The following is a 7,494-nucleotide window of genomic DNA, read 5'->3' as shown; positions in this document are numbered from 1 at the left end:
GTAAGTTATTTTTACAATTTGTAATGTTTTTTTTTTAAAGAAGTCTCTTCTCCTAACCAAGCCTGCATTTATTTGATCCAAAGTACAGCAAAAACAGTAACATTTTGAAACATTTTTACTATTTAAAATAACTGGTTTCTACTTGAATATGTTTTAAAATGTAATTTATTCCTGTGGTTTCAAAGCTGAATTTTTAGCATCATTACTCCGGTCTTTAGTGTCACATGCTCCTTCAGAAATCTGATTTGAAAAAAAAAAAAAAAAAAGCAGAATGGTTCAGGTTTCTTTGACAAATAGAAAGTTTAGGGCCCGTATTCACAAAACATTTTATCTTACCACTAAGAGTTCTCCTAAATAGCAGTAAAAGTTTTTAGCTAAGAGTTTTTCACTTAAAACCTATTAACAAAGCTGCTGAGACAAATATTTACTAAGGAATAGAGAGAAGTCTTAAGCTAAGAGTAAGGGCGGGGTTGACCTCATTGCTATAGATGATGTCAGCATGCCTATTGCACACAGTGATTGGCTAAGAGGAAAGGGGTCTCTGTCAGAGATTTGTTCATAGAAATATTGTAGAGTGAAATGTAATGTTGCCACATTCAAATAAAGATTTTAAAATGCAGGCTAAGTGTCATTAATTAAACAAGTATATGTTTAGCTGATTGTCAGCCTTTTACATGTTACAATTAGCTGATATGCATATAAACAACCTTTTTATTAACAGAATAGAATAATCAAAACTAATAAAACCAAACTGGACACAAGAACAGCTGTAACTTCTTGCCCAACTTGTTAATGAAAACAAGCATATAATCAAAGGAAAATTTGGAGTTGGGATAACCTCCAAAACCAAAAAAGTTGTGTGGGAAAACGTGTGGAAATAAATGAGTGTTTCTAAAAAGTTTAAGTTCCAAGGCAGATTGCCAGCAACAGCCATTTTAGGATAGTTGGGATTTGGTCTTAGTGACTTAGGAGTCCTCTTCACTACTCATATTGTTTCACAGATTTAGAAGCTGTTTTAGCGCTAAAATGCTTTTTGAAATACTCTTAGAGCAAAATTTTAGGAGTTTCTCCTAAATCGGCAAGTTATGAGCTACTTTTAGCCTTAAGATGTTTTGTGAATATAGGCCCAGAAGAACAGCATTTATCTGAAATATAATTTTTTTGTAACATAAATGTATTTGTCATCAACTTTTGGTCAATTTGAAGCATCCTTGATAAATAAAAGTATTAATTTCTACTGATCGGATAAATGGTGATCTTTGGATCTTTCTGTTCATTAAGAATTCTGAAAAAAAAAATTACTGTTTTAATAATGATAATAAAAAATGTTTTTTGAACAGCAAATCAGCATATTAGAATGATTTCTGAAGGATCATGTGACACTGAAGACTGGAGTAATGATGCTTTGATCACAGGAATAAATTACATTTTAAAATATATTCAAATAGAAAGCAGTTATTTTAAATAGTAAAACAGCTTTTGCTGTATTTTGACTATTAGTGTAAGTCTGTGCCTCACAGCCTCATATGTGACCCTGGACCACAAAACCACAAAAAGTCTTAAGTTGCTGGGGTATATTTGTAGCAATAGCCAAAAATACGTTGTATAGGTCAAAATTATTGATTTTTCTTTTATGCCAAAAATCATTAGGATATGAAGTAAAGATCATGTTCCATGAAGATATTTTCTAATTTTCCTACCATAAATGTATCAAAACTTAATTTGGGATTAGTAATATGCATTGCTAAGAACTTCATTTGAACAACTTTAAAGGCGATTTTCTCAGTATTTTGATTGTTTTTTTTTTGCACCTTCAGATTCCAGATTTTCAAATGGTTATATCTCAGACCAATATTTTCCTGTCCTAACAAACCTCACATAGCTTATTTATTCAGCCTTTAGATTATGTATAAATCTCAATTTCGAAAAATTGACACTTTTTGTGGACCAGGGTCACATATGGTTTCTACCCTGATTAAAGTCTGTTATGCCTACACTAAAAAGTGCTGGGTTAAAAAATAACCCAACCATAACCCAGCTGCTGGGTAACTATGGGACAGAACACGCGTTGGGTTGTTTTGACCCAAGTGCTGGGTTAAATCATTTGACCCAAAATGCTGGGTTGTTTATTTGACCCAACCAGTGGGTCAGATTAACTGTGTTGCTGGGTTAAAAACTACCTAAATATTGGGTTATTTGTTGTCTTGCTACCTTTATATTTACCAATAATAATATATAAATCACAAAAGAATGTAAAATTATTATTGTTTTTCTGTAATACAGTTACACAACACAAAAAAATGCATCTGTAAATGTCAATTTAATGAGTTTTCATATTTCTTTTTAATACAGTTTTCAAATAGGTGCAGCTGTCACACATTTTGTCCAACCCTTACAGACACAAATAACGGTTTTAGTAGATCAGTTTCTTTTAAACACAAAACTGAAAAAAAGGCACAATATATTCCTATTCTTTATGTCAACATTGCAGCAGCAGAACACTCAACAATGAATTATTACCAAATTAGAATCATTCCAAACATTATGCCATTAAAACTTAGCCAAACAAAGAGTCCACCAGACAATTCTTACAATTTAAAACATGTTACAAGTGGCCAAGAAAAAAAACTGTTGCCCTCAAAAACTTCACAAATGAAGACTTATGTCCATCAATATGATATACTGCAAGCTGGAGAAATTCCCAGGCAACAAGTCCGCTTCAATGGCATGGCCTGGAACAATGGCGAAGGTCTAGAAATGTTGTTGTCTCATCCCAAGGCTCAAATCCACCATGTTGGTCCCCACCTGTTAATTATACGGCATTTAGTCTTGCAACATAACTAACATTTTAAGTTAAGTGTATTTTATGAACATAAACATAGAGGCATGAAATAAATGCTCATTTTGCTTCTCAACTTTTCATACAGTTGTGGTCAAAATTATTAGAACACTAGTATTTTCACCAGCTAAATAAGGCTTTAAGTCAGTGATTTCTCTTTTGCTGTAGTGTGTCAGTAGGAAATACCGGTTTACATTTCCATTCATTTTGCCATTAATTGTGATAATCCAGTGACATTTTTGTTTGCACAACAGCCAGTGCTCCACACAGGATCTGATCTCATCATCATCCAGAAGAACTGTGACAGCGTCTCCAAGATGCTCCAAGAGACCTGCCTGCAAAGCTACAGTACTGTTAAGAGTTTTAAGCACTTGTCTAAAAATGTCATAAAATGATGCTGTCAAAAATAATGTCATAAATAAATGTTCTTTATCAGTTAACCTTGATTAACTAAATTAAATCAACATTTGGTTTGACCATCCTTTTGCGTTTAAAGCAGCTTTTGCCCTACATTAGGTGCACTTGCACATAGTTTTTCAGGTAGCTTTGCAGGTAGGTCTCTTGAAGCATCTTGGAGACGTTGTCACAGTTCTTCTGGATTTAGTCTGTCTCAGTTTGTTCTGTTTCTTCATGTCATTCCAGACAGACTGAATGATGATGAGATCAGATCTCTGTGTGGAGGATTGGCTGTTGTGCAAACAAAAACCTCACTGGATTCACAATTAAAAGCAAAATGAATGTTTGGAAATGTAAACTGATATTTCTTACTGACACACTACAGCAAAAGATAACAAACACTGACTTAAAATAATTTTTTAGCTGGTGAAAATGCTACTGTTATAATAATTTTGGCCACCACTGTGTTTATATATATATATACACCCTTATTAGAGCAGAAAACGTAAAACAAAACTTACAGGTTGTACGCAAATGAATGGCCTCCAGGATTCCGTGGTTGTGGGTCTGAAGACCTTTTATCCAGAGTGGGCAGGACTTTGAAAGCACTTTCCCCTTTAGCATCTAAACCATAGGAATAATATGCAAACTGTGAAACATATTTTATAATCAAAACAACAAACTGAAACACTTTCATATGAAGATTTCTTCATTCCTTTAAATAATGCAAATTAATTCCCACCCTCATTCAACTACTGCAGGTTAAGTTTAGGTATGGGGGTCAGATTCAGGGATGTAGAATATGCTCATGCAGAATAAGGCATCAGTATGTGCTTCATAAGTACTAATTAACAGCCAATATACAAGCTAATAAGCAACTAGTTAAGTGTTACTGTACCATTGTATTTACCAGTTGATGTGTGTCAAATACAGTTGCATATGTTTTTTATAGATTGACATATTATAAGAAAAAGCTTACCTTAAGTCATGTCACCTTATCCCTTGCTGAGCACTCGCAAGAATTAGGTCTGCAACTGTAGCCCAGTCTTCAAAAAGTCTGCCTCTGGATATAGCTTCCTAAAGTCTTGTGAAATCTGATAAAATCTGAAAAACAAATGTGGTTCAATAAGTTTAAGGTTTATACTGGTCTCCTAGTTTGTAATGCAACACAGGCATTCACTAAAATGCCGTTCACATGCCGCGCCTAAAAACGCAAGACGCGTCGCTTTCTCATTCTTTCCAAAACGCAGCTTGCTCTCACATGGCGTCTGCCGTTGCTAAGCAACCATGTCCCGTGCCTGGAAAAACGAGCTTCCATTACGAGCGTATATTGGCATCTACATCTGAAATAACAAACTTCAGTGCGCAAAAAACACGACATGTGAACGTCCACATACACCACGAGAAATTAAGTCTAACTTTACATACTGTAGCTAAGACAACATTACATTTAAGTAATAAACAATAGTACATACCAGTCATATTGTGGTTTAACATTATTAAAGTAAGGGACATAGCGTTTTAGCTAATGCAGATAAGTTACCTCAAGGAAAAAAGCGCGAAAATGCTCAACATAAAACATATGGATCTATCGTTGGATTCGGCACGTCGCAGACATTTACTTGAAAAAATATGCCCTTAAAATATAAATTTTTGTATGAAATTATCTAATTTTGACAAAACATTACAAGGCCATACAGTATGCAGACAGTAAAAGAACTTACCCCCGTATTTCTGACCTACTCTTTCCATAAGGCGTTAAAATAAAGGCCATGTGTATACTGTAAGTTATACAAATAACACTACACACACACACACACACACACACACACACACACACACACACACACACACACACACACACACACACACACTTTATATAACAATAAAGCGATTGTTGAGGCAAAAAAGTACATCGCTAGGGCTAGGCTGCTTAAGTTACAACGTTCGTCATTCACGGAATAAAATGCCAACCCCGCACAGCGACATATCAAATATTGCATTAAACAGTGAAATCAGTGTGCTCTAAAACACAACTTATTAAAAATAAAGGTAAATAATGATATAATCATATTAATTTACCTTATAATCCTGCTTGCTGCGAGGTGCGTGACCGCCTGGGGAGGAGACGAGTGAAGAATCCAGAATGTTCGATGAAGTGAAAAAAATAAACAAACCGGTTGGGTCAAAATAACCCAACCCAGGTGTTCATAGTGAAATAACCCCTTATAGTCCATTTGACCCAGCATGATCAACCCAACTGTGTGTTTACAGTGCCTCAAACAACCCAACATTTTGACCCAGCACAATTAACCCAGCAATGTGTTTACAAAAATAACCCAGCACTTTTTAGAGTGTACTGTGTTTGTCCCAGAGAAAGTTAAGAAGTATCTTATATGGGCAGGGACAAATATGGAGCTCTTTACTTTTTCTTGTTCATACCAGCCTAAGGCAAGATCTGACAGCTAAATCAATAAATTGAGCTTGTGGTCACACACAGGAAAAGCCACACCAATGAACACAGTAATTTGAAAAAGTTATAGATTGAGAATACTGATAAAAAGCCACCAGATGGCGTCGTTTATTGAAGGCACGAAGTGACTGGCGAGTTCTTTCATAACAGCGCAGGTGATGATAATACAGAGAGACAATGTGGTGAATGTATTATGATTAAATCTAAAAAACATGACATAAAATGATATGTTCCTCTGGTGTTTGACTATATTGTTCTCATTTAATTTACACATGTCTGTGTTTTGTGTGACAAGGCCTACTCTGTTCAGTTTTATTCGCCACATGCTCATCTGGAACGAAACGTTTTTGTGTTTGCATGAATCCTTGTGTGTACAATAATACAATAAACAAAAATAAAGAGCCAAAAATATTTGTTGGGCAGATGCAGATGCAGATGCAGAATAGAATAGAACAGAATAACACCAGTGTTCAAAAGCTTAAGACTCAGAAATCTAAGAATTGTATAATATACTGTTTGAATGTATACAGTACATTTAAGACACATTTATAGCTCCTCTTGAACCTCCTTTTCTTGATCATATGCCAGTGTATGTGCGGCACAGTGTGTGCATGTTCTTTGAGAGTTTGTATATGTAACAAACTATGTTTGTTTATTATATGAAACTTGCTTTTGTGTGTCTGAGCAAACCCTATTTAACCCCGTATTGTCCCATTGGGCCTTTTTCCGTAATTAAGTAGCTTTGTAAGTAGCTTCGGATAAAAAGGTCTGGTAAGGAACAACTGTGCAAATAGAATGACAGATTTTTTTGGGTAGCCTTTTAAAAGAGTATGCAATATATTCACATTTGACACAAATTGATTGAAAAGACGGAACGAGACACTGTGAATGATTTGCAAAGCTCTGTGAATAATTTGACTTTCTCTGCACCAATAGCCTAGATCAAAACTCCAATTACATTGTTTGTGGAAAAATTGTTGGCCCTGATTTTATTTATTGTGTTTGGTAACAAACCTTGCCAGTCTGTTTCACAGGGCTTTTTGTTTGTTTTTATCCTTCAGATGGGAACATGATGAATAAAACAAAGAGTTAGGAATTTTAACACATGTTCCTAACGGTTAAAAATAACAGAAAAATCTGTGTCTACTTATATAAACAATTCAAAACCACATTTCTCTCCTTGTTTTGAGCTCTGAAGACAGATTCACTGATGAAAAATTCATGTTGAAAGAATGAAGACAACTCAAATAAAATGTTAATCGTATTAAGACCTATCAATAATGAGGCAACATACTGTAGTATATAAAAAAACAATGGCATTTCATGAATTGTTAACATACTTTTTAATATGCCACTGCTTTTTCTGTTATAAAGTTGAATAGAACTGCTATTAAAATCTTAAAAACCTACATTATCATAGTGGCATACTCTCGGTGTCTGGATCTTTAGTCTAAAACTTTATGAATCACCATCTTCAGAGGGATAGTACAAACTCAGGAAAAACTTTCAAGTTTATCCACAGAAACCTCCAAATGCGTAATGTAATCACAGGCCAGCTGTGTGCACTTGTAAAGTTGTTATAATCCCTCTCTGTCCTATAAACAGGAAAATACATAATATAAAGCATCATCCGTGCATCCACAAATAATACAGTTTATCCTAACGTCCTGCCAAGTTTTCCTTTTTTGGATATCACTGCTCTTTCATCTATTGTTAGCAAACTGATTAAAATTTTATGTTATAAAAAAGCTATATACCGTTACTAGCAGCTGTGGTTGAAAGAACT

At 34.7% G+C, this 7,494-nt stretch overlaps 1 long non-coding RNA gene across 1 annotated transcript; it reads right to left on the bottom strand.

The window, feature by feature from the left end:
* Nucleotides 1-2,322: 2,322 nt before the first annotated feature.
* On the bottom strand, nt 2,323-5,445 carry LOC141289166 (uncharacterized). Its single transcript, XR_012339856.1, has 4 exons — nt 5,318-5,445; nt 4,215-4,339; nt 3,757-3,859; nt 2,323-2,805 (listed from the first exon to the last, which is right to left on the bottom strand). It is a non-coding gene; the product is annotated as an uncharacterized lncRNA (long non-coding RNA).
* Between the last annotated feature and the right edge of the window lie 2,049 nt (nt 5,446-7,494).

The sequence above is a fragment of the Garra rufa genome, chromosome 17, assembly GCF_049309525.1.
Source record: "Garra rufa chromosome 17, GarRuf1.0, whole genome shotgun sequence".
Lineage (NCBI taxonomy): Eukaryota > Metazoa > Chordata > Actinopteri > Cypriniformes > Cyprinidae > Garra > Garra rufa.
Note: the sequence above shows the minus strand (reverse complement) of the source record. Positions and strands in the feature narration are given on the sequence as shown.